General features: G+C 43.2%; 1 protein-coding gene across 2 annotated transcripts in view; it reads left to right on the top strand.

Moving 5' to 3' along the window:
* The first annotated feature begins 523 nt into the window (after positions 1–523).
* Positions 524–26,625, top strand: part of PRPF3 (pre-mRNA processing factor 3) — a 148,646-nt gene continuing 122,544 nt past the window's right edge. Inside the window, exons 1-2 of one of the 2 annotated variants that reach the window (XM_086947468.1) lie at positions 524–1,080; positions 18,912–18,989. The gene's annotated coding sequence lies outside the window, so the exon portion shown is untranslated. The remainder of the gene's footprint in view (positions 1,081–18,911; positions 18,990–26,625) is intronic. The other variant, XM_086947469.1, reaches the window with a different exon arrangement.

The raw sequence follows: 26,625 nt of genomic DNA, 5'->3' as shown, positions 1-26,625 counted from the left end.
TTATTTACAAAAGTTTAAGCTATTGCCATTATAAATTACAATAACTTTTATTTACGTATTATTTAAAAAAAATAAAAGCCATTGTTATTTGTAATATCAATACATCTAAGTCTAGTAAATACAACACATATTGCATTACAAATGCTATAGGTGTCACATTTGTGAAAGTTAAAACTATTGGCATTGTAAATCACAAAGCTATTAAGTTAGCTATTTTCAAAACCAACACATAAATACAAAATTTGTCATTTACAATACCAATAGCTCAAACTTTCCTAATGCGAGACCTATTGCATTGCAAATGCTTGTTTCCCTTGACAGGCAGGCAGTTGGTTTCGAGACTGAAAACATTATACGTTATAAGTACGTTAGACCTGCGCCTCGTCTCCAATAACTACGGCACGAGATTATGGTACCGCTGAGCTTTAAACCAATCAAGTAAAAGAAAGAGTAATCTATTACTGGTATATGACCTTGCATTGGGTGAGGACGGATGTCTTGTAACGGATTGGGCAGGGAAGTTATTGTAAGTTTCTCATTGGCAGTGGGACCCGTATGGCTGTACCGCGCGCAGTGATTAGCTGAAACGATGATTGCCAGCTGTTCCTTGACTGAGATAGTGTCTAAGACCCGCGTGTCTGTGGCAGTCCCACCTTCATGAGTGGGCGGGTTCCCTGACTTAAGAATTATTATTCCGCTTAAAACAGCGTTTCCTGGGGAGTTGGGACGCATTTCGACGCCCCCTATCAGTAGTGTGAATACAAGAATGGTAATTGGCGAGTAGGTTATTGTCCAAACTGATGTTGCTTAAACTAGACACCGACTCCACCCCAAAGCAGTGTCTGTGGCACCATCCGCTCAAGAGAGCCATCCGGACTGTACTTACGTCACCAGCAAGTCACTTCCTGTATACCTCTCTGTCCCATTCTCTCTAGTACCGCGCACGGGTCCAGGCCCCTAGTGTGCCCCCGTGTTAAGCTGAGTGGTACTCGTGTGAGGGGGGCTTAGGCCGGCAGACCTCTCCGGTTGGGCGTCTCCGACAACCCACCTTCGGCTCGCACTGTGGCCGCTACGAAGCCGGTGAGTCTGACGTGCGGGTGTTCACCCTATGGAATTAAACACCAGTTGGTTTTGAAAACATTACTACAAGGGGGGCTGAATATCCCTTATCACAACTGCTCTGAGGGCAAACTGTCATGGTTCCGTAATACTCTGTTATGAATGTTCTTGGATCATTGCCCCCAGGTGGCGTTGTTATGCGTTGGTTACTTGGATTGAACTAGTTTGTCAAATTGACAGCAATGGTTTGTAAAGTCTAGAAACAGAAGGCCTGTGGTGACATGGAGTGAGATGGATAGGTTTCTCTACTCTTGTTTCTGCGGTTTGTATTTCGCTTAATACCAGACGAGTCTCTGTTAGATGTGTGCTTTGTAGGATTAAAATGTTGCAGGTGTGTTTCCGAGGTCGCACTGCATCCTTCATGATGTGAACCTCTGACTTGTGTTAAGAACTTGGTCAAGTGTTTTACTAATGTTGGTGCTTTTCCAAAAGGATCTCTGAAATGGTGCATGGTATGCAGTTATACCCTGGGCCGTGTGGGAAAACTGCACCCCAGTGTTACTAACCACAATGCGTTAGACATGGGCGTCTTCTTATATGGAACTGTTTCGGGCGTGTGGTGAAAGGGGGCAGTGTTTGGGATGCTGGAGGAACATGAAGTTGATTGCTGCCTGTCTCGGTACTTCCAGTTGTTCTGTCATATGGAACTGGCTGACATCTGTCGCGGAGAGTGGTAGACATTCACACTCTAACCCCCTGCCTTTTGACTTGATGCAGAAGGATGCATCATTCTGACTCCACTTCATCAAACGTTGCAGAAAAAGGAAACCTTATCAGTTTGTATGAAACGATTTAACCCACGGTCACTTAACGTCTGGAAGGGTGAGGGTGGAAGAGCATGTGAATGCCACGAGACTATCTAGCGTTTGCAGCTGTATCTCAAAGAATGTAACACTTATACTCCTGGAGCTACCTGAAGTATGTATTAACAGGACCTAAATATGAGAACGCCCCAACGCATATAACATTTAGCTCGAACTACGTTCAATGTTTTTGTGTACATTGCAAGTCTTAGACCTTCAGGTACTAGGTGACTAGCTTCTTGACCTCCTGTGTTTCTGCCTGGCAATCCTGTTGCAGATACCACATGACACAACTACCAACTCGCAGTGGAAGCACAGCTGCTAGTGGCACCGAAGTGCTGCGTCTCCTGGTACTGTTGGACACCATCCACATTGTAGCAGCTGTTCCGGGTAGCTGAGGCAGCTGGCTTGACAGTGAACACTCGGCCGTCGGAGTGTGAGATGGTCCTATCTTGTTTTTTTTTTTTAACTTGTTTTTATTTCGGGATGTGTTTAGCAGCAGTGTACAATTCAAGCATACATCTCATACACATAGTTCACAATTGAATTTGTAAAAGACATGTGAAAGTTGCATGTCCAGGCATATATTATGGTCAAGATGGTGAAAAACAGGCTGCACGTTCGTCTTTTTTGTCTTTTTTGGTAATTAAGCAACCACAGTTTAATTTACTGCTATACATATAACTTATAAAGGAAAGAAACTAAACTGAGCAGCAGTTGACAGAGCCGCACTCCTCTATATTTTCTGACATCAAGGACCAATACGATTTTACAGTTATATCTATCCCTCCTCTATCTCTGATGGATTGTTTATCCTGTTCTAGAGTTGAACAAAATAACGTGAGAGGTCTCCTGGCCTTCATGCCTCCCGCATGCAGGCTTACTTCCTCCCGCACTTTGTAGTGGTTGATGTTTTGGTACTCCTGGGAGGTGTAGACGGGGCATTTGAGGCTTGCTTTCCCTTCGCTTATTGCAATTTGTAATTGTGGCTCCCAGTTGAAATGTACTTCTTAACTCCATCATGCTTTGTCACGGAACCTAGCTGTGTGATGTTAACATTTGTATAATGCGATTATACGATCTCTCAAGAACTGCAACCCAACCAGAGTCCTGTAACACTTTCCCGTACTGTTTACGAAATTATAACTTGTAGCCCAGGATAACTGGTTTAGTGTGCGGTCTGTAAAGATGAGTTTAATCATTGTATTGGCTTCTAATTGTTCATATATATAATTGTGTGAAGTGGACTCTGCTTATCAGGCAATGGATCTTTGTCGTGTGATCTGCTCACAACAAAAGAAAACAAAAAGGGAGGTCTCCTCATAAATCCAATGTCGGGACGAGGAGTAAGAGTAAAGACAGAAATCAGAACAGTCCCTGTTGGAATTCAATAAAGGGGATGATACCATCCACTATATGTCACCATAGCTCAAGAAATCCTACCAAATAGGCCCACTTTGATAAATTGTATACAAAAATATGAAAACAATTTTAGTAAAAATACAAAGCAATTTATTATAAAAATATACAATGTTACGCATCAGTTACTGTGCCACAATATACAATATTAAAAAAACAGTGTACGCACCCTCTTATTGGTTCAATGGTGCACATATAATAAACACACACAAAAAGAATTACAAGCAACAATTAATGGTTAAAAACAAGTTGTCGACGCAGCGTTTCGGTTTCTAAGTTGACACCTTCATCAGGACAGAGTTCTATGCAATAAAGAAACAACGTATTAACACAACATTTTCTTTACAATACAACTGTGTTGTCGCTCTTTTACAAGCTTCCCATTGCTTTTTTCTACAGTTTATCTAATACTTATAAAAGTCATTCTACTAATTGGGCAAAGGGACACATTTCTCACAAGAGCAATACATTATACTGAGGGATACTGATTAATGGAGCACATTTTTAAAAAATCTTTAACATGTTGTGGTATGGCACAAAAATACAGTGGTTGCTGGATTTCCTGAGCTATGTTAGTAGTTCAAGAAGTTTGAACTTCAAAACGAATTATGCTTAAAGTGGCAGTGCACCTATGAAGGTAGTTTAATACTATTCTCGCTAGCGTTATTTTTGAACAGCTAGTGGTTTCTTATGGAAAACTTACTTTAAAAACAAACTCGTAAATCATTCGAGTTGTATTCCTCTGTATTCAATGGGAGGAAGGGGTCCTTAATTCATCACAGGACATCATTATAAGCGAGTAAATGAGAATAATGAAGACATCTCTTCGTGTCTGAAACCACAAATACCTTACATCAAATTCGAGTTAGTCATTTACTGTGGAATTAATGTACGTGTAGGTATAGTAAAAGTTTGAGACGTTACCTCAATTTTGTTATGAAGTTTTCTTTTTGAGGAAAAAGGAGCCACCGTTATGAGGGACTTTATTTTGGATTTCCTTTAAAGAGTTGGAGAAATTGGGGTGTATCAATCAGTTCTCATGTAATAATTGAAAACAATCATGTCAAATTTCTGAGTTGCCAGCAACCTTCTCCTCCATCGGTCTAGAGTACTTACCAATGGGTTTAAAGGACCAGCATGAAGTGCAGCACGTGACTGGATTGTCTCAACTTCCTTACTTTTATAAAAGTGCTGTTCGGGTTTTTTTTTCTCCAATTGACCGCCCTGAAAGAAACATATCTTGGTGACGGGTTTTATCAATTCCCATTTGGTTTCGACATGTTTATCGGAATCCGACATTGTTACTCCCTTAAGGGGCATGTAGTGTCTCATCAATGAGGCACCTCGTTTGCTATTAGGTAATCTATCATGGCGTTTATATGTGCTGATTGTAAGATATTGCAGTATTCTTTTTATAGAGTTAATTCCCGCAGTATTGTCGTTGAGTGCGCTAAAACAATATCGGTTTATTGCATGCAATCTAATTGTGCACGGTTTATAATTTGCTCGGGTTTCCTAGACTCATGGTTAAAGTAATTTATACTGAGTGACACCATGCGCTAGCGTGATAAAGATGAAACCATCATCTCCGTTATTACATATGCTTACATACTAAAGCGGCAGGAGCAACTGGTCACAGCTTCGTAAATCTACTCGTGCGTATTTTTTTAAAAACGACCCTCCATAAATGGGTTGTCTCACGCTTACCTTATGTCCAATATTCGGCCTCCCTGCTCCTTTTTCACTCCGTAATCATCAGGATGTCAGTGCAGAGGCATACGTCCTGTACGAATGTACTTAAGCATTTCCGCTACGCGATTGTTCATGGACATCTCGCGCGACTTTCTGGTTGCTTCAACGTATTATTACGTGCGACAACGGAAAAGAACTACTGTGGTAGTTCTTTAGTCTTATGCGACTTAACTAGAAAACTACAGTGGTAGTTTGTTGTTAGTTTAGTGGTTTTGGTGCTACGGTTTCGTTGTTCTATTAAAGCGATATTGGAAAAAATTATTTTGCCGATTTGGGGTATCTACTCTAATTTATTTGATTAAACCTCAAAATTATGTTTATATACTCACTCCTTAATTACTGTTGTTTAAAAACACTAGGGCTACTATTATTGTCATTAAATAACCACTCTACTTTGAGGGTCAAGTTAACCGGATTTGTATTTTTTTACCCAGATTCAAATACACGTACTCATTTAGAGAACTGTTACAATTGCTGATATTCCCTATGTAATTCTATAGTCAGAAGAGTATTATTTATAATATAGGCCATTTTTGGGAAAACGGGGTAACATGAGTGGGTCGTAGTAGTGGTTCATAAAATACGTTCCCAGTCTTCCTTATTGTTCAACCCGTTTCTCACAGTATTAAAACGGGACATGAAAAATTGTTTACGCTTTTTTCTTTTCAGGTCAATGTCCCCACCTCTTAGATTCATTTGGATGTTTTCTAGTCCACACCACAATAGATCTTTAATTGTGTGGTTGGCCTCTTGCCAGTGATCAGTTAAAGGGGCTCCTTTTTTTAGTCCGAATCGCTGATTTATGTTCGGTAATCCTTAGTCGAATTTCTCGACTTGTCTCTCCTATATACAATAAATTGCATGGGCATTTTATCAGGTATATCAGGTTTTTGGATCTACAATTCATGAATGAATTTATTCTATGTTTTACGTTGTTTTGTTCTATATGATCACCTTTTATAATGTTCTCACAGTTACAGCAATTTCCGCATGGAAATGTTCCCGTGGGTAGGGGAGCATTGTTGATGCTTGGTTGTGTACTGGTAGGCATCTCTCTGTATGTATGTACCAAGCTTTTTTTTAAAGTGGGGTTGCGTCTAAACGCAAACATCGGTTTTGGCATTTTTTCTTTATTTGGTTTATTGACAAGGTTCCAATTGCGGTTTATTATGTTTTTAATTTTATTGCTGATGCAACTATAGTTGGTCACAAATATTAGACGTTTTTCCTTTTGTTCATCCACTTTCTTTGAGAAAAGATTATCCCTATTAAAATATTTGGCTCTTTTGTATGCATGCTTAATCATGCGCTTTGGGTAGCCTCTTTCTGAAAATTTATCCGTTAAAACCGCTGCATGTTTCTCAAAGTCTCTCATTTTGGTACAGTTACGTTTTAATCTTAAAAATTGCCCAAAAGGTATATTGTCCTTTTGACATGGCGGACGGTAGCTCGAGTAGTGGAGCATTGTGTTCCTATCAGTCTTTTTAGTAAAGAGTTCCACTTGGAGTTTTTTATCTTCATGTTTAATAACAATATCTAAAAATTCACATTGATGGGTGTTGTAATTTGCTGTGAATCTCAAGTTGGGATCTCCCAGGTTTAGCCATAAAATGAATTCCTTCAGGGTGTCCAGGGGTCCTGACCAAATAAAAAAGACATCATCAATATATCTGGACCACTCAGATATATTCTCAAAAAAAGGAGCTAATGGGTTAAAAATGTGGATATTCTCGAATTGGGCTACATAAAGACAGGCCAGACTGGGAGCACAGGTGGCTCCCATGCTGGTCCCCTTTATCTGTTTGTAATATTCTTTATTGAAAATAAAAATATTGTTTTTAAGGACAAGACTGACGCAATCAATGATAAATGTTTCTTGTGGATTAAAGTCTCTGTCCACTGGGCAGAGTAATTCTTTAATCATATTTATAGTGCTGTCGTGTGGTATATTTGTATACAATGCCTCGATGTCGAGGGTCTCTAAATATTGGGTTTCTGGGTCAAATGGTAAGGCTTCAACTTTTTGAATTATAGCTCCCGTATCTTTGATATACGCTTGTTGTTTTGTGACATAGGGTTGTAAAAAAATGTCTGCGTACTTACTAAGTGGCTCAGTCAGCGAGCCAATACTAGCTACGATGGGCCTCATAGGTGGATCTTGGAGATCCTTATGAACTTTAGGAAGTCCATACAAAGCAGGTATAGTAGGGTTATTGTTCCACAGAAATCTATATTCTTCCTCACAGATGGCAGAGTCTTCTTTAGCTAGGTCTAATGTTCTTTTTACTACTCCCTTTAGTAGGTTCCAATCATTCCTAGTTACTTTTTGGTAGTGATCTTTGTTATCTAGCATAAGGGTCATTTTAGCATTATATTGTGCAGTGGTCATGATTACAATACTGCCGCCTTTATCTGCAGGCTTGATGGTTAATGTTTGGTTATTCTCTAAACATTTTAAGGCATTTTTCTCTTCTTTATTCAAATTAAATTGGGTCGAATTTTTCTGATCTAACAATTCCATTACGCTTTTTTCTACAATCCTTTCAAAGGCTTCTATGTCCTTGTTGGTTTGGCCAATTTGTGGGGTCCAGGTTGACTTCGGTTTCAGACCAGATTTATTGGAAGAAGGGACTCTCTCTTTGCCTTCAAAGAACGTTTGTAGTCTGATTTTCCTGAAAAAGTTTTGCAAATCTCTTTCAAGATTGAACCTATCTATTGGACATGCTATAGCGAATCCAAGGCCCTTTTCTAAAAGTTTGATTTCTATTTCACTAAGGATGGTGTCTGATAGATTAATAACAGGGGCTTTTTTTACTTGTTCCATGTTTTCTGGCTCCTGGTGTAGGGTCTTTGGTATGGCTGAGGTTGAGGGGCATAGTTCCCCCTCCCTCTGCCTCTTCCTCTCTGTTGTCCGTAAGGTTGGCGTTGTGCTAAAAAAGGAAGCGAATCTTTGGTGTTCCCTGATGTTGTTTCCCTATCTTTATTTGAAGTTCTGCTATCCTCTTGGATTTCAGCTTCAGAGTCTGTGCTCGAATAGGAGGTATCAAAAAACCTTACTTTTTTCTTTTGAAAGTTTTGGTTATGGTTTTGCTGCCAGGGTCTACGGTTGGGGAAAGACTCTTTTGGGCGTTCATAGAAATCTTTCTGAAGGTAAGGATACACGTGTTCTGGGTTTTATTTTGCTATATCTTTACAAAATTTGTTACTTTTCTTATTAAATAGGTAATCCCTATAGCTATTGACGTCATTCTGAATATCTTCCAGTTTTTTCCGGGCGTCATCCAATGCAGTGCTATCTGAGAGTTTTTGCTCTAGGTCTTTGATTTCTTGCCTTTCCATGACTAGGATGTCAGTCGCTGTCTCGATGATTAAAAGCATCCAGTCACGGCTGCACCTGTTAGCTACAAGGGTCCAATTCTCTATGAATTTCTGGTTATTAATGAATATACCAGGTTCATTGTTTACTTGAAGCCCCTTTGGAATTATCCCCCGTTTACAGTAGTCAATAAGGAAGTCTGAGTGTAACTCAGTCCTTATGGTTTTCTTTTTGGCATTCCATAAATTTCGCCATTCATCTTCATTAGTATTATCAATTCTGACGGTGGAGATATTTTTGACCGTCCCATTTATAATCTTATTAAATTGTTCTTCATTGTAGTTAAGTGTTTTGATGCCTTCCATAGTGGCTAGTGGGTATGATTGCCCAGAGGTTACGCACACAACCTCCCCGGTTAACAAACCGTCAATACAATAGAAAACAAAAAGGGAGGTCTCCTCATAAATCCAATGTCGGGACGAGGAGTAAGAGTAAAGACAGAAATCAGAACAGTCCCTGTTGAAATTCAATAAAGGGGATGATACCATCCACTATATGTCACCATAGCTCAAGAAATCCTACCAAATAGGCCCACTTTGATAAATTGTATACAAAAATATGAAAACAATTTTAGTAAAAATACTATGGCCGAGATACCCGCCACCCCCTCTCAACACAATCCCCAAGGATGGGAAACCGGAAACAGTTCTGAACTTTTGGAAGACGGGAGGGAGTGACCCTCCCGGCCGTATTTATTAAAATATGAAACAAAATTAAAACATTAAAATAACAGTTTCATATTATGTACAATTTCATTACCACATTGCGATGTTTGGCTAACCTTAACATATTCTCTAATACAAAGGTTCTCCTAGCCGAACTAACATCCTACAAAACATCTAACTTGAAATTTTGAAATTGTACATCCTAACGTTTAAGGGCCAACGGCAAGGTCGTAACCGGTGTCAAGATCCCTAACCAGAAATATCCCCCTCACTTGTGAGGGGCGACCGCACAGAGGTGTACCTCGAGTGCAACTACCAATTTCCCTTGACTTGACGGGGGGCCCCAATAAACTCGACGCCACTTAAAGGTCGTTCGAGGACTCGTGTGAGGAATCTAGAAGGTAGCGTAGACCCCCCCCCCAAACCCCACACAACTTACCACATCTGCCGTCGCAGATGTCTTGGCCCCGGGAAATTCTCCGGGAGGGGGCTGTAGCCCCCCCTACCCAGGAAGGGGCCTTGACCGCCTTTCCTTTCCTTTCGGCGTCCCATCCTTAGAAGGGACCGCCTTCCCCGTTGAGGGGCCAATGGCCACCTCCTTCGAGCGCTCCCATCCGTAATGGGTGACGCCCACTCATAGGGATCTTCCAATTAGTGCTCACCGATCATGACCTTACCGCCACAGGCCGGATAGTTGACCGGCTATCCGGACCCCCCACAACACTCCTACCTAAAGGTCATGACTTAAAGTCTTTAGCCAAGCTATACAGTCTCCTATGAGTAACTCGTTCCCCACCCGGGACAAATGAACACCATCCCCCAAATACATACTGTCACCAGTAATACAACCATGCGAAATAGAATGCAGTGTATTGGAACGGAATAATCTACTCACTTTGTTATTAATTTTCCTTACTGAATGGTTTAGAGCAGAAACAGAAACAGCCCCCCGCCATACTTTACGTGGGATCATATGTGACCATGCAATCGTGCACCCTGGAACTCTCCTCGCCAACCAACTTACAGTGGAAAGCATCGCCTCGAGAAGAAGTCGTCTACCAGTGGTGACCAAATCATTGCCCCCAAGATGTACTATGACTATAGACGGCGGTGACCTCGTCCGCCCTAGCAAACCCTCAAAAAATGATTGAAACTGGTCAATACAGAGTCCGCCCTTTCCGTAGAAGGACACCCTGTACCCGTATTCCCCAGCCACGTGATTCATGTCACCTGCTTTGAATACGTCCGCGGCTCGCCTCACGTATGAGTGGCCCACGACCCACACCTCCTTTTTCACAGCCGGTGAAGTATGACCGCTGGCCCGGTGTTGGGTCGACTGCATAGTCCGCCCCGCCTCGTAAGCTTGCGCAACTGAAACCAAACAAAAACAAGAAGCGTGAGTACATCGTTACAGCTTCACAACATGTGCAACCGCACATACCTCTTATAACAATTAGAGGACCAACGCCCCACACGTTTAATTTGCTCAACATTCAGACCCCTGGCCGTAGCCTCTGTAGCAGCCCCTATCCGAAAGGAATGGGTCCCAAACTCGCTCGGGTTCAAGCCCGCAGCCGTAATCGACATCGCAAGCACCCGCTGAAACTGAAACCTCGTCAGTGGGGTGGCGTCAGCGTGTCTCAACAAGGTCCCCCCCCATGATGCCACCCTCTGTGCTAAATACTCCTCTACACAACTCACCGGGCACATGGAGGACCCAGGGATCCTTCGTATCATTATGCAGTCCCCCATTGAACCCTGATCGGTCTTGGACTTGACAAATGAGACAGTCATTGTCTCCCCCCTGATTTGGACATGCTCTCGGCACAGTCCCCCCCTGGTATCCTGCTTGTTCCTTGCCACTAATTTGCTTACCCGCATAGCCCCATGGAATGCTAGCACAAAAGCGGCTCGGAATAACACTGCTTCATACTGGGATGAACATGTTGCAGGAAGTACAGATAACAACAAAGCCAACCTATCCAGACCTATCGGGCGCCTATCATCTACTCTGCGACCCTCAAGGCGTTGCCACCCACGTAGCGCTTTTTGCACAACGAAACACGCTGTCGGGTCCTGGATCCCATGAGCCCTAGCCACAAAGGAAATGGCGGCCTGATGCCTCTGGGCCGTAGCCACTGATTTGCCTGCATGACGTAAAGATAGCAGGAATTTCACTACCAACTCCTCCTGGCCCCAAAGCTCCCCTCTAGCTGCCCCCAAAAAGGCCCAATAGGAACGGAACGCCCCTTCATATGCCTTCCTCGTCCTGGGTGCTAAACTCTCTCCCACGAGGTTCTGTAGTTCGGGGCACCGAGAGACCAGAGAGCTTCGGGAAAGGGTGCTGCCACCGGGTCCGCTGTGGGCAGAAAACCCCAGAAGGCCTGCATACGAAAACGAGAAAGCGCATCAGCCGCCTGGTTCATCACCCCCGGGACATGTCTTGCCTTAAATACTACATTCAATTGCATACATAATAACACAACTTCCTTGAGCAATCTCAGGATCCACTTGCATCGTGCTGCCTGGCTATTGATACACTCAACAACGGTCATGTTATCAGACCAGAATACCACAGAGTGATCTCTGAACCCCTCGGGCCAAGTTCTCAGGGCCACCAGAATGGGAAAAAGTTCAAGGAAAGCAATGTTACTTGTCAGACCACTCTCATGCCACCATGACGGCCATTTTTGTGCCGACCACTGAGTGCCGAATATGGCGCCAAAACCAATGCTCCCTGCTGAATCCGTCCACAGCCCCAGCTCCTCGGAGGACACGGCCGGTTTGTTCCAGACAATTCGGCCATTGAAATCCGCCAAAAATGCCAACCAAATGCGCATGTCCTGGCGAACCTCTGCCGAGAGCCTTGTGCGATGATGACCCTCCTTCAGGCCGACCATGGCTTGAGCGATCGAGCGAGAAAAGGGGCGGGCCATCGGTATAACTCTTAGGGCGAAATTCAACTGTCCCACCAATTGCTGTAATTGATGTAGCCTAACCTTAGACTCACTTATACACATTTGCAGGGATGCCCTGAATCTTAACACTTTGTCCCCTGGTAGACGAAAACAACCTTCCTCGGAATCAAGCTCGATCCCCAGAAACTCGAGGCGAGTCGAGGGACCCACCGTCTTACCTGGTGCCAATGGCACACCAAACTGATTCATCAAAACACAAAAGGCAGTCAAAGCCTGTCCACATTCGGGATCCCCGGCTGCCCCCAGAAACAAAAAGTCATCGAGATAATGCATCACATTTTGAAACCCCGTTTTTCTCGTGAAGACCCATTGCAGGAAGCAACTGAACTTTTCAAAATAGGCACAAGATATAGAGCACCCCATCGGCATACACCTATCCATGTAATAATGACCCTGAAACATGAAACCAAGGAGACGCTGATCGTCTGGATGTACCGGGAGCAACCGGAACGCTGACTCGATATCAGATTTTGCCATCAGCGCACCGGGCCCCAGGCGATTCAAAATGGCTACGGCCTCATCGAAGGATGCGTACCGCACCGAACACACTTCCGGGTCTATCGCATCGTTTACTGAAAGACCACGTGGGGCTGATAAGTTATGTATCAGCCGAAACTCCCCCGGGTCCTTCTTGGGGACCACCCCTAACGGGGAACAAACAAAGTTAGCCACTGGTGGCACATTAAATGGACCGGCGACTCGACCTCGAGCCACCTCCTTCCCGATCTTTTCTTGTACCACGGTCGTATGCTGTAAGACCGATATCTGATTTTTACATTGTGGCATACCCTGAAACTCTCCCACTGGGATGCGGAAACCATATGAAAATCCGTTGCGCAACACCCCAGCGGAAGCGTGATCCGGATATTCGCTGAGCCAGGGAATCATTGCCATGGTATCAATCGGGGTAGGTAAAGGCGCCCCTCGGACTATGTCAGACCTGTTTGGCGCCTCCTCTACCCCCGTTATCACCCGTTTTGGCTCTGCACATGGACTCAGGATGGGATGATTGCTCACACCCCCCACATTCGTGCCTAAATTTGCATGACCCCTGGGGCCTATTACATTTCCCCCTGTTAAAGTTCCAACAAACCCCCCTTTTATTTGCGTTGCCGGCTGGCCTCGAGTGATTGTCGTTACCCGCACCTGATCGAAAGGGCGTCCCCGCATATTGGCGGGAGGATTCACCAACGTTACTTCCTACCAATGGCACCTTCAACATACCACAGTCCTCCATTTTGGACCAAGACACAGAATCATAACAATCCCAAGTTAAGTTTTTATCGTGCTCTTTCGCTTTTCTGAAAACATTGTCGTAACAAAACCAATGATTGCCCTCGTGAGATACGGAGTACCCCATGATCCGTGACTGATAAATCGGCAATTCGGGCAGCAATTCGGGCCTACGTTCACCCAAGATGGATGTAAAAACCCCCCATGCCTTGCCCCAATTACCAATGTTTTCATTTACCTTAAAGGCGGCCATCTTTGCGCGCCAAACACTTGGATGCATGAGCTCTTTCTGGCTCTTAACATGCTCCATTTCATAATGGTCGGTAAGCAACGAGAAGATGTTTATATATTCCCCTGCCCATATCTTCTCTTTAATAGCCAGAGGGACATGTTGACCCAATTTTTCCCGCCGAGAGGGTGCCGACTCATCCCTCGCAATCGGCAATGGCCGCTTACCTGAACCGGAAGCTGTATCTGCGACTGGAACTGATGGCGATGGTGCCGTCGTCGCTTCCCTTGTTTCCCGCAGCTGCCTCATCAACACCTGCGCGTCGTCAGCCGTGGCGCCCTTGCTACCTTTACCCAACCACGCTGCTAATTGAGCTGCCAGCTCGGGCGGCATATCCTCCCCGGACACGGGGGTGACCACTACGGGAATCGGATTCCCTTCCTCTGGCAAAGGACTGGGTGCTTCGAGTGGGGTACAGGGAACTGGGTTGTCTCCCCCAGCTGCTCCCCTTCTGGGCCTCTTGCCTTTTCCTCCTGGAGCTGCTCCTGCCAGAGGACGTTTCGGCCCCCCTTCCTCGTCTTTCTCCGCCATTCGCTTCTTTAAGTCGGTCACCTCCTTCATGAGAACACGCAGCATCTGGTCGGTAGTCATTCGCTTTCCCGCCTTCTTAGGCATTCTCACGACAGAGTATCTGAAAAACAAACAAGAAGATTACAACGCTCAAAATTGGCTCTTCGTTCCGTCTCGAGCTCACGTGCGGCGAGGTGGTGCAGCTTCAGAGCACAGGAACAAGAGGATGCTTCCTTGGCTTGTTGCTCCTTTTATCTGTCTTCAGGGCGGGCGTAAACCCGCCCCGGCCTGCCCCGAGGGCGTGGCCCGGCCTCGTCAGTGTCTAGGCCAGCCCACTCCAGGGCGGGAAAAAGGCGCGCCCCGGCTACGCCGCTTCGGGCATACCAGCCGAGACTCGCCTCCCGCCCAAGATGGCTTCCCGGGGGGATCGTGGTACTCCGCCATACGTTCGGGGGGACCGAATGGTCGCCCCTTTCCAAAAGCAATTTATTATAAAAATATACAATGTTACGCATCAGTTACTGTGCCACAATATACAATATTAAAAAAACTGTGTAAGCACCCTCTTATTGGTTCAATGGTGCACATATAATAAACACACACAAAAAGAATTAAAAGCAACAATTAATGGTTAAAAACAAGTTGTCGACGCAGCGGTTCGGTTTCTAAGTTGACACCTTCATCAGGACAGGGTTCTATGCAATAAAGAATCAACGTATTAACACAACATTTTCTTTACAATACAACTGTGTTGTCGCTCTTTTACAAGCTTCCCATTGCTTTTTTCTACAGTTTATCTAATACTTATAAAAGTCATTCTACTAATTGGGCAAAGGGACACATTTCTCACAAGAGCAATACATTATACTGAGGGATACTGATTAATGGAGCACATTTTTAAAAAATCTTTAACATGTTGTGGTATGGCACAAAAATACAGTGGTTGCTGGATTTCCTGAGCTATGTTAGAAGTTCAAGAAGTTTGAACTTCAAAACGAATTATGCTTAAAGTGGCAGTGCACCTATGAAGGTAGTTTAATACTATTCTCGCTAGCGTTATTTTTGAACAGCTAGTGGTTTCTTATGGTAAACTTACTTTAAAAACAAACTCGTAAATCATTCGAGTTGTATTCCTCTGTATTCAATGGGGGGAAGGGGGTCCTTAATTCATCACAGGACATCATTATAAGCGAGTAAATGAGAATAATGAAGACATCTCTTCGTGTCTGAAACCACAAATACCTTACATCAAATTCGAGTTAGTCATTTACTGTGGAATTAATGTACGTGTAGGTATAGTAAAAGTTTGTGACGTTACCTCAATTTTGTTATGAAGTTTTCTTTGAGGAAAAAGGAGCCACCGTTATGAGGGACTTTATTTTGGATTTCCTTTAAAGAGTTGGAGAAATTGGGGTGTATCAATCAGTTCTCATGTAATAATTGAAAACAATCATGTCAAATTTCTGAGTTGCCAGCAACCTTCTCCTCCATCGGTCTAGAGTACTTACCAATGGGTTTAAAGGACCAGCATGAAGTGCAGCACGTGACTGGATTGTCTCAACTTCCTTACTTTTATAAAAGTGCTGTTCGGGTTTTTTTTTCTCCAATTGACCGCCCTGAAAGAAACATATCTTGGTGACGGGTTTTATCAATTCCCATTTGGTTTCGACATGTTTATCGGAATCCGACATTGTTACTCCCTTAAGGGGCATGTAGTGTCTCATCAATGAGGCACCTCGTTTGCTAGTAGGTAATCTATTATGGCGTTTATATGTGCTGATTGTAAGATATTGCAGTATTCTTTTTATAGAGTTAATTCCCGCAGTATTGTCGTTGAGTGCGCTAAAACAATATCGGTGTATTGCTTGTTAAATGAGGAGGAGGAGGAGGAGGGATAGTACAGGGTGTAGTTGTAGGTGTATTGAGGGTTGCAGGAGAGATCAAGGGAGTGTGAGAGGGAATAGTCAGCGGAGGAGATGTGAGGGTTGCTGAGGGAGTATGGGGGGCGATTAGACGAGGGGGTTGAGGATAAAGTGCATCCATGGGGGGTGTTACGGTAGTCCGAAGTAGAGAGGTGAATGGACGAAGGTGTATTATTGAGAAGATGGGGTACAGGGAGGTCCGTGTGAGAGGCTGGAGGAGACGAGGGAGAGTTGTAAGAAGAAGAGGAGGATGGAGGGGGTTTGTTCAGGGGGAGATCACACAGAGTGGAGTGTTCGGTAGAGCTTAAAGACTGCGGGATTATAGGGGAGGTGGGAGTAGGCGTGCAGGTAACCGGAGTGTCAAACAAGTTTGAAGGCTTAAGAGAAGTGAGTGGAGTAGACCCTAATTGAGAGACCTTAATCTACTTGTCCTGTAACAAAATCCACATGTTCCTTTAGTCCCATGTAGTGCGGGGTCCAATTATGACCGTATTTTGGTTATGCCAGAAATCATACTATAATAAGGTTTTAATATTAGCAATTCCCATATTTTGACACCTTTCCGCAGATCTAATACCTATTGGGTCTGGAAATAATGGTAAGCAATTGTTCCTCATGGTTGGAATGCCCCTCTGAGTCTGTGTAAATCTTCTAACTTGCATGCTTAATGGGCTTTTATCAGCTTGTCTTTAATATTTTCCCATACAGAGAAATGTTGGAAATTTACTCCTAACAAGGGCAGAAGTAAACTTCTTCCAGGGTTTTGGAAAAAATTGGTTGGTGGGATAGTGAAATTGTTACCGCTCAACAGATTTTCGCATGAGCATATCTACTCATGCATATTTTCTCGTGCTAAAATGCAGATCACAAATATTTTCTAGGAGCACTATTTCTTGACCTACTTCTTTATTCTTGTGAATTCATGTAAGCCATAAATTAGCACTAATGCAGGACATTTACCATGAGTGCGCTTTTGTGACTTTCTATAGGAATTAGGTTTATATTTAGATCTGCCGTTAACCAATATCTTTTTGTTTCTTATTAAAATTCATTCTCTCTCTCTCACACACACGCTCCTTCAAAGCATTAGCAAACGTGTGTACACATTTTTATACTGGAACAAAGCAGGTATGCAGTCTGAACGTACATTTTCTTAGACCGCAAACCCTAATAATAAAGTCTTTGTATTAATGAACCATAAATACAAGTTTGGACGTTTAACATTTTGAGGCTACTTGCAATGCTAAATAGCTATATGCAAATATAAGCAGGAGCCTGTAAGCATGACTGGTGATTGCTTTAAAAATATAATGTACACAAAAATTGAAACTTGGAATAAAAAATACGAAATTTGGATAATTTTGATCTAAGACATTGGGTAGTAAAATGTTTGTGTGTGTGTATGTGTATGTTTCCAACCTTTACCAGTGTTGAAAGAGATTTGAGAGGAGTTGGTGATTAACCTTAAACATCCAAGTCTGTGAGTGTGCAAAGACTTGGAGAATTCCAATTCAGGGCTACCACTCCCGCCTATTATAGTCCATGTATGTAGAGTTGCAGTCATCGGAGATGCTTGTTTGGCAGAGTTTCAAATTAAATGGAGCACTCAAGGCTCGAAAAGACTCATCAGGAATTTTCACTGAGGAGGCACATTGTAGACTCTGGTACCCAGATGTAAGAAATCTCTGACCAAACAATCTTTTGATAAGCCTTCTGCTGGAGAGTAAAGGTCCTGTGTTTACTTGCGTTGTTCCTTGCAGCCAGTACCTCTGCATAATGAAAGGTGTATGGAGCTAGTGTGGATAGAAATTTCTGTAATCTTGGCAAATTCATTCCTCTAAGGAATATTTATCATTCCAGTCAGGAGACAATTCCATACCAACAGGTAGGTTCACAAGGACCTATGAGTAAAGTGAATCAATTTGAAGGGATAGGTGGCAGTGTACGCTAGGAAGTATGTGGAACGGAAGACTATTAAATGCCGAAGTAGAGATGAGGGATCAAGAGAAAGAGGGCGGAAGATAACGAGCTGGAGCAAACTGGAGACACTGACGACGGGAGGCCAAAGGGTTGAGAATGTAAACAATGTGGAAGACCAGGAACCACCGATTGTTGGGAGCAGTGCATGTGCACCAAACGAAATATAGTTTGGAACGAGTGAGTGGCTTCAACTAAATTTAGAAAAGCTCCAACCTTCCCATTAAAATTTTGATAAAATAAAAAATCTGTGAATTAAATACAATATTTCATTCTTTGTGTATTTGTTTGATCAATTCTTGTTTCTGTATATTTTGTGTATTGTTTTGCGATTCAAATGCTTAGGCAAGGGTACTTCGTTTCCAGTAATGACTAAGTTAGGGTCGTTGGATTCCAACAATAATTTAATTGATGCCCTGGGTTTCAGCAATGATTAAACAGGGGTTCCACAGAAGTCCACAGAAGTCAAAAGTTTAAGAACCACTGGCCTAGATTATTGTGTTTAAGGTACTACCAACATATACCTTTAGTTACCATTCTATTTTTCAAGCTGATATTGTCCGTTCAATCCAGCTGTTATTCTGGATAAATACATAAACTGCTGAATCAAGACTGAATAATTAAACTAGTAAAGTCGCAAGGGTCACATTTACAGTTGAAGGGAGTATAAGAGGTCTCCGGTTAAGGGTTAGTTCCTTTGCATTGGATGCCAATGCTTCCGAAGTCAACCATGTGTAATCTTAGTTTTCTTAAATTTGTCAACGTCTCCCATTCCTTCACTTAAAGCCATTGTGAAAGGCAGTGTGTACATTTAATGTAAAACTATATAAAGGCATCTTAATCTAATCACAGAATGTGATTTACCTAGGCTGCAAAGAACCCACGTTGAAGTCTGCTTGACAGAACCACAACACATCCCAGCAAGAAATTCACATTTTGTCTTAAGGTAAGCCTTAATGCCACTCTCTATCTGTATATCAACTTCAGGTATGAAATTGTTTACGGTGCTCTGCGTTCCTAAGTGACAGCTTCGTAGAGGTTCAGCAAATCCGCATACCATTCGGCCTCCAGGTCTAGTTGCTTTGGGATTCGAGGCTCATACCGGATATATGGTATGAACCCCCGCTTATACTATGAAGTGATTCGGCTCTTGTCACACAACACCGTCCAATTGTGAAGGTGTTGATTCTGCAGGTAAGTGGCACTAAGGATGTTGGAGCCTGACCGCTTATAGTTTGCCTGGTCCTGATCACAAATATAGCTGAGTAGGCTTTTGTGTCAGTGCTTTCAGAGTCTGGACTCTGTTCGCATATGTTCAGGGATATGTAGTTTGCGGTCAGGAATATCTTGTGTAGGTTTGATTAGTGAAGCTAGTTTGTATAATGCATTAATTGGTATTGATTCTGCCTAGTCCCTTTCTCTGTGTGGTATGCTTGGCCACTGCAAGAACGATACACTTTAATATTCTGTATTTTGTATTATAAAATTGGTAGTAATTATATAAATTGTAGATGAGTAAGAATGTTAATCACCATGCTTGTGAATTGAGTAACGGCTGCAGCAGGTCTTGATAGCCTATTTCTATCCTATGGAGTTTTTATATAGTGTGAACTAGACCTGAAGGTATTGGAGCGCATTAGATGAGCACCAGTTATATTACAGACGGACGCATTTATTTTTGTTAGCCACGGGGAGATTCAGTGATTTGCCCAGAATCACAGAATGTTGAGGGTCCCTGCCGAGACTCGAACCCGGTTCCCCAGCTTTGAGGTTGCCCGCCCTAGCAGTTAGGCCACATTCTTTCCCTGTTATCAAAGTATCAAAGTCTTTTAGAAAACTGACAAGCTCCCTAAGATAATGTGTTTTTTTGTTTTTGTTACTTCAATAGTACTAGAGTGAATGTAAGTTTTCTCGCATTTTCAGGGAAAGGGCATCGTATCCAACAATGAACTCCAAAATATGAGAGAACATGCTAGCTTGTTATGGTACTGTTTCTTTATTAAAATATCAGTGTGATCAAATCATGACTGCAGTGCATTCAGAAAGAATCTTAGATTTCCATCTTCTCTGAATATCTGATGTCATTACTATTGATCTTGAGTGGCATTACCACTCATCTTTTTTCAGGATTCGCATAGTCCTGTAATCATGATCTCTTTTTCAGTTTATCCAAAATAGATAACTTTCTCTATTCATCTAGACAGCTAGATCTGGGTCTTGATGTCTTTCATCCTCCATGATAATTAAAATTACTGTTAGATGGACAGGTGATTCTGTTACCTTTATTTGAATTGCTGGTCTCTGGAAATTAATAATTAAACCAAATGTTTCCCAATTTCCTAAATCTACTTGGTCAAAAGTAAAGCTATTTTGTAAGTACTAAAACAAAGTCCACTTTTTTCTTATACTTGGGTTTGGTGAGTAGAGGATATTCAAGTGTACATGGTTTTTCAACATCCCGTCTCATTATCGACTGTTATCCAAAGTAAATACCCTTGACTCATCAATTGCAACAAAGTCTTCCTTCATCAACAAAATTAGTTTTTAATTGATAGTGGTAATAGAAGCCTATAAAGATCTGCTCCTGGAAAATTTAACTGTTTAAAGTGATGCTTATCCGCAAAGAAATGTTAGATTATAAACCACCTTATTTGAGAGACTTCATTTCCTATTCTGTTGTGACAAGTCTTGTACTTGATCTTTATTTCGTATGTGTATCTGGATCACATGACCTGGTTCCAATTGTCAGAGAAGCATCTGCATACTCCAAATTCTGTGTTTCGGACTTGTAGAAGCTGACAAGTATATAATTTACTCCAATTCAGAATCTAGAAATATTTTCCTATTTTAGTCTTTTGGTTTATTGTGTACCATGGGCAGATGCAGGGTTCCCTGGTATTCCAATTGCCTTGAAAGAGCAGTAAGTGTTTTCATAGACGAGGGAAAAACACACTCACTCACTCTCTCACTCACTCTCATGTTTTGGTGTAGAACAAAGTGAAGAGTCGACATGGCACACATTCCTGTGTGCCATGCCTACAACCCACTAGCCTGGCATAGGTAAGCCACCTCTCTAGCTGGGTGCACTATACCAGTGGTGAGAGTACAGCTGCATGAGCCCTGTACCCCTACAGTGTCTAAACCAAATTCGTAGACATTGTAAGTCTAGTATTGCTTTTAAGCATATATGGCGCTGGGAGTTTGTCATTACGAACCCCACGGCACCATAATGGCTTTACTGAAAACTGGAAGTTTATCAAACTCTCAGCACATTAAACCCACACTGATGCCAGTGTGGGATTTAATGAAAAATGCACTCCGGGTTGGGGGGCCTCTTGGAGATGCCCCCTGAAAAACGACCTAAGTCTAGTGTCTTGGCTGAGTTGCTGCTCGCCAGCTGCAACCATTAGACCTGTTTCTGTACCCCTAGGTCGAGAACCTGGCGCTTTTGGGGTCCTGAAACAATGCACATACTGGGACGAGGTGCCAAGCCTCCTCCCCCAGGATGAGCATGGTTCACGGAGAGGAAACTTCAAAGGCCTGCCGCCTTTGTGTACTGCCCCAGCCATTTGCTGTTTCCAGCAACTGGCCTCCACTGATTCTAACCCCCACTTTGGGCAGGAGAAGCGGGTAAAACCAATTTAGGAAGGGAGGTGTTCCCACCTTTGCCAACCCCACCCCTCAGGTGACGTAGGCAAGATGAAGCCAACAAGGAAGGCATATGCCCCTTCCCACTAGAGCGTGGCAAAAATAGGGGGTGTACCCTGACCTGTAACACCCCTAAACCTAGTATTTCGGGTAACCGCAAACTTTGCCTCTGCAGACAAGAACCGACTGGAAGAAGAAGAACCCATGCTGAACTAAGAAGAGGAGGACGTCCACTGACTTGGCCCCAGCCCTACTGGCCTGTCCCTACCATGAACCTGCTCCAGTAAAATCCTGGTGTGACCTGCAGCCAGCTACCTCCAAGAGCACATAGGACCTGACCTGCCTTCCCAAACCAAGACTTTGTTTCCCATGAGCACCGGGTTTGCTCACCAAAAGATTCTGGCTCTGACCAAATCTGCACCGCATGCCCACTGCCCATCTTCGTCCCAAAGCCTGCAGTGTTTGTTACAACTGGAGAATCCCCATTGAAATCAAAAGGGCACCCAATGCCAAAACAGCACCCTGCACCCAGCCACCACTGTGCCTCTGCTGGTGCACCTTTGGTGCTAACTCGAATCCCCATTTGCCATGAGCCTAAAACAGGAGCTTTGCTCCCACAACCTTGTGGCCTGCTCGTGAGCAGCCACCAATCGGAGGCTCCCTATCTCCCATTGGATAACATTGGGCCTCAGCACTCTGCACCCTGAGAATGCATTGAGCGCGCATCCTGGACCCTGGGGGAACCCTGGTTCTAACCCCAAGAACCCAACTTCCGCAACCAAGTACTTACCTGCAAACTGATAATTTTATTTCCTCTCATAGGATTGCATTGACTGTTTTTCTTGGAAATTATTTCAAGCGTAGAGTTGGTTTGTATGGAACTCTAAAAAAAATGCTAATGTGTAAAAACTGCTTTACTCTACTTTTCTCTAGGAAATGTCCCAGTGAGATATCTAGGCATATCAGGCTGAGTAGAAAAGTAATCCGTAAAGGTATCTAACAGTAATTTCAACTGTATTCAAAGTATTTACAAACCTGTAACAGACATTTTCATCAGCTTGCTTGTATTGTTCGACCTGCCTTGAAAAGTACTGTTATCACTTACCTGTGCCAAGCTGGCTTTGTTCTAGGAAATAAATATAACAACATAATTTTTGTATTCAAACAATTTGGTCTGAGTTCAGTTTTTAGGTTTTGCCTATTCTTATTCGCTTGCGAATGTAATAGGCGAGAATTCAAGTGCTCCATCGACTCGTCAAACCAATGCGGTTTTTTCACAGTGCATGTGAGCCACGTGACCACAAAAGCGGGTCATTGCCCCCGGGAGGTCTGTAACTGTGGGGTTTTAAAGGACGGACAAAATGTGTGGTAGGGAAGTCTCTAACTGTGGGGTTTTATAGGGTATGCATGTAAACGAAGAACCTCCATAGACCCTGAGATATTTCTGTTGGACAGCCCGTCCCAACGTTGTCACAGGGCAATTGATGCGAGGTAAGGGAGTTCCTGCTACCTGGAAGCCTCATTGCCCCCGGACAACGTCGGGACGGGCTGCTAGTTTTCAATAAAATACTTCGATTTACTGGGTTTGAGTCCATATCAACACTATAGTACTGTATAGCTGCTTTGGACATGGCTTCATCTTCTTAATTTAGTCCAGTATTGGACTTTAGATAACTATCAAGAGAAGCATTTTCAGGAAATTCACTTTTTTTTCTGAAGGCGGCCTCCCCAAGAGCTGGCCTAATAAGGCTTTATTTTAGTGGACCACACATTTGAGCTAGTGATTAGAAAGTTTGCCGAAGTTTCTGCTACCACCAGTTCACAGTAACACAACATCACAATCCTGTTGTACTTGGACCAACAAGCTACTTAGTTCCAACAAACAATTCTATCCCATCTCACAGGCAACCTGCAATGATGTTTTTTTAAATTAATTAAAAAAAAATGAATTTGTGTTTACTCTAATGGAAGATGTGCCTTTCCAGTTGTAATCCAAACGTAGTGACGTTGTTGCAAACTATTTACTTCCAGTGAACTCTTTCGGGAAGAGTAGATTCACTGTCCTATATTTGAGCTGGCTGCTGAGGGTACCTTATTGTATTACTGGGTCTCCCACAGGTTTATATCTATAATGGGTGAAACTTATGATGTGAACTGAGCCTCTTTCATTTCAATACAAGATCCTACTGTCTCCTATATGCAAGATACTCAAAACGTGCAAATCTAACTCGCTGTTAATGTAGTAGTGGCTAAGATCGAGAGCATAGCACCCCTACATGTCATTGGTTGAAGATTTGTTAGGCGTTCCTTTCTAAATACGTCATACACTTTCTCCATCATATGGCCATCTGATTCATGAAAGGGTAATACAATTAGTAGACCTCCAACCTCCACAAAATCGCAGTAAAACGCTAATGACGAATGGCAAGACTTCTAGATATATTTCTTAATGTCGCACAAAATGCAGGCATGAATTTACAATAACCTGGTCACCGTTCGTGTATGAAATACTTTATGTATAAGACCTAGAAATCAAGCCTGCTTGTTTAAACAGTGCTGTTTGATAAAATGTGTGCTTGTTTTCCATGTTTTAAGAAATGCCTGCTTTCTACACAAAGAAGGAAAATATGCATTCTCTAATGCTTTTTATGCTCTACAGCCGAAATATGGCTCTAAGAAATGGTGACATTGCTAGTTTCTTCTGCTTGGAATGAAGGAAAAGTAGCAGTAGACTCTTGTGCACTTCCTATTTTTAGTTTTGTCAAGTATAATTCACCGCCCAATACAGCAAAACGGAAGCACAGCATGAACTGACCAATCCTTGATCTATAGGGCACCATTAACCCCTTCGCTGCTGATGACGAGCTCAGCTCGTCATCAGCCACGGGTGGCGTGTGCTGATGACGAGCTGAGCTCGTCATGTAACGCAGTATTTTTAAAAATGCCGCACAGCGCAAAAATCACCGCAGCAGCGATGCGGTTAATAAGAAAGCAAAAGGGGCCATATTCGGCATGCACAGACCCTTTGATTGAGCAGTTTTGAAATGGTGTCTTGTTGGCACTATAACGTACATCAGGAGGCATTACAAAACTTGTCTTATTATGGTGGACTAATACAAACATGATTGTAGACCTTTTTTTATATTTAAGTTGAAGTTTGGACTAATTGGCTAGGTATGTGAGGATGTGTTGAAATATGTGGATTATCTCATTTTTGACCCTATAGTGCGGAGTTTATAATTCTTTAGAATAATCAAATAAATATTGTTTTCATATAAATATGGTTTAATTATCTTTTAGTATGAAATGACAATTACCGTGTGGCATGCTGATTTTTAGAGTTTGGTTTGGGGCGCTCAGACCCCCTGCCCATGAGAGATTGGCAGTAGACAATCCTCTTTTCCACAACCGTACTGTAAACTGGCATTCAGATTTGTCCTTAACCCAGATTAATGTCCTGTGCGTTGTGTGATTGGAATATCACACCTGCGCTGGAAGGTTCGATTTTTCTGGTCTACATTTTAAATAAATGTACCTATAGTAGCTCTTAATGGAACTATTTGTCTTCGGCAGTGGCTAGTATCCAAATCTGGCATAGGTCTTGTGCTCCTTGTTCGGTTTGGCATCACTGTTATACCGAATGTTCAGCAGTTTAGCATGTACTGACCACTAAAAGTCTTGACAAAAACCTGCTAGATATGCTGTCTATAACTGGTCTGAACTATCTTTTTTTTATTTTTAAAACCGATTTTATTCATTTTTCTTATTTCACATACATGCAACATATATATGAGCTTACAGAGCACATCATAAGCGCGCAGTTCAGTAGTCTGTTGTGTCCATATCCAGTCATAGCCCCACATTGCATTGGTTCATCCAGCCCGCCCTCTCCTTCGTGAGGAGAGTAGTCCATCAAATGCAGGAAACCTATCCCACCGACTTGTCGTAGCCCTGAGGGACTGAATCGTGGTACCCCAAGATGATGTAAGCACTGAAGGCACCTATGCACCATATCCGGTAACAGAGAACATAAATCCCCTCCCAACACATTTCCCCCTTCCCTGGCCCCCCAGTAACCCCACCTCCCTCCTCCCCTCAGACATGTCGCTCTACCTAACAGCGCACTTATTGCACAATATTTATTCCTCACATTCCGTTGGATTCCCTATGGTAGTGGTCCATGACCCACCTAGGAGGATTCACCCACGTTAGACATCTCCCCACCCATCTTCTCACCCTACGATCTATTGTTGTGTTCACATACAGGAAAGGGTGACAGCCACACCTGGAGAAGTCAGTCATCGTCATCAGGCGGGATGATCCACCATCGCCACCCAGGCTCTCGCCGTGTCCCACAACCTGTCATTGGCAATTCTCTGAGCCAGCTGGAGCCATAGGGTCCCCTCACAGTCCGCCCACTTTATAAATTCCCGCAGCCAACGCACCACACTGGGGGCCGTGACTGCTTTCCAATGGCTAGTAATCTCTCGTTTGACTAGGACTAACCCCAGATCCAGGAATTTACTGGTGGTTTTGTTGCGGGCAGTGTGGGGGAACCAGTGTAATGGGCACACCCCTGGAATAGGCTGCAGTTCCCTGTCCGTCACCTCTGTCAGCTTGGCCAGGACCTCCCCCAGTTATCATGAAGCAAAGGACAATCCCAGAACATGCATAAATGGTGCGTTTTCCAGTCTGCATCGCAGGAGGCAAAAAATTAATTGCTTTTGTAAGGAGTGAGGTACGCCCGATGAAACACATAGAATTGTATGAGCTGGAACCTCGCATTACGAGAGCATTTCCATGCTCGTTCCTGTAACATCTCCCAGGGTTTTGCCTCTATAGGCGTTCCCAAGTCTGCTTCCCATTTAGTGCGCAGTTCCTCTAGAGGAGTACTTAAGCCCTGCGTCAGTCTCCGATACAGACACGTAACCGCC

This window comes from Lissotriton vulgaris, chromosome 12, assembly GCF_964263255.1.
Source record: "Lissotriton vulgaris chromosome 12, aLisVul1.2, whole genome shotgun sequence".
NCBI lineage: Eukaryota > Metazoa > Chordata > Amphibia > Caudata > Salamandridae > Lissotriton > Lissotriton vulgaris.
Note: the sequence above shows the minus strand (reverse complement) of the source record. Positions and strands in the feature narration are given on the sequence as shown.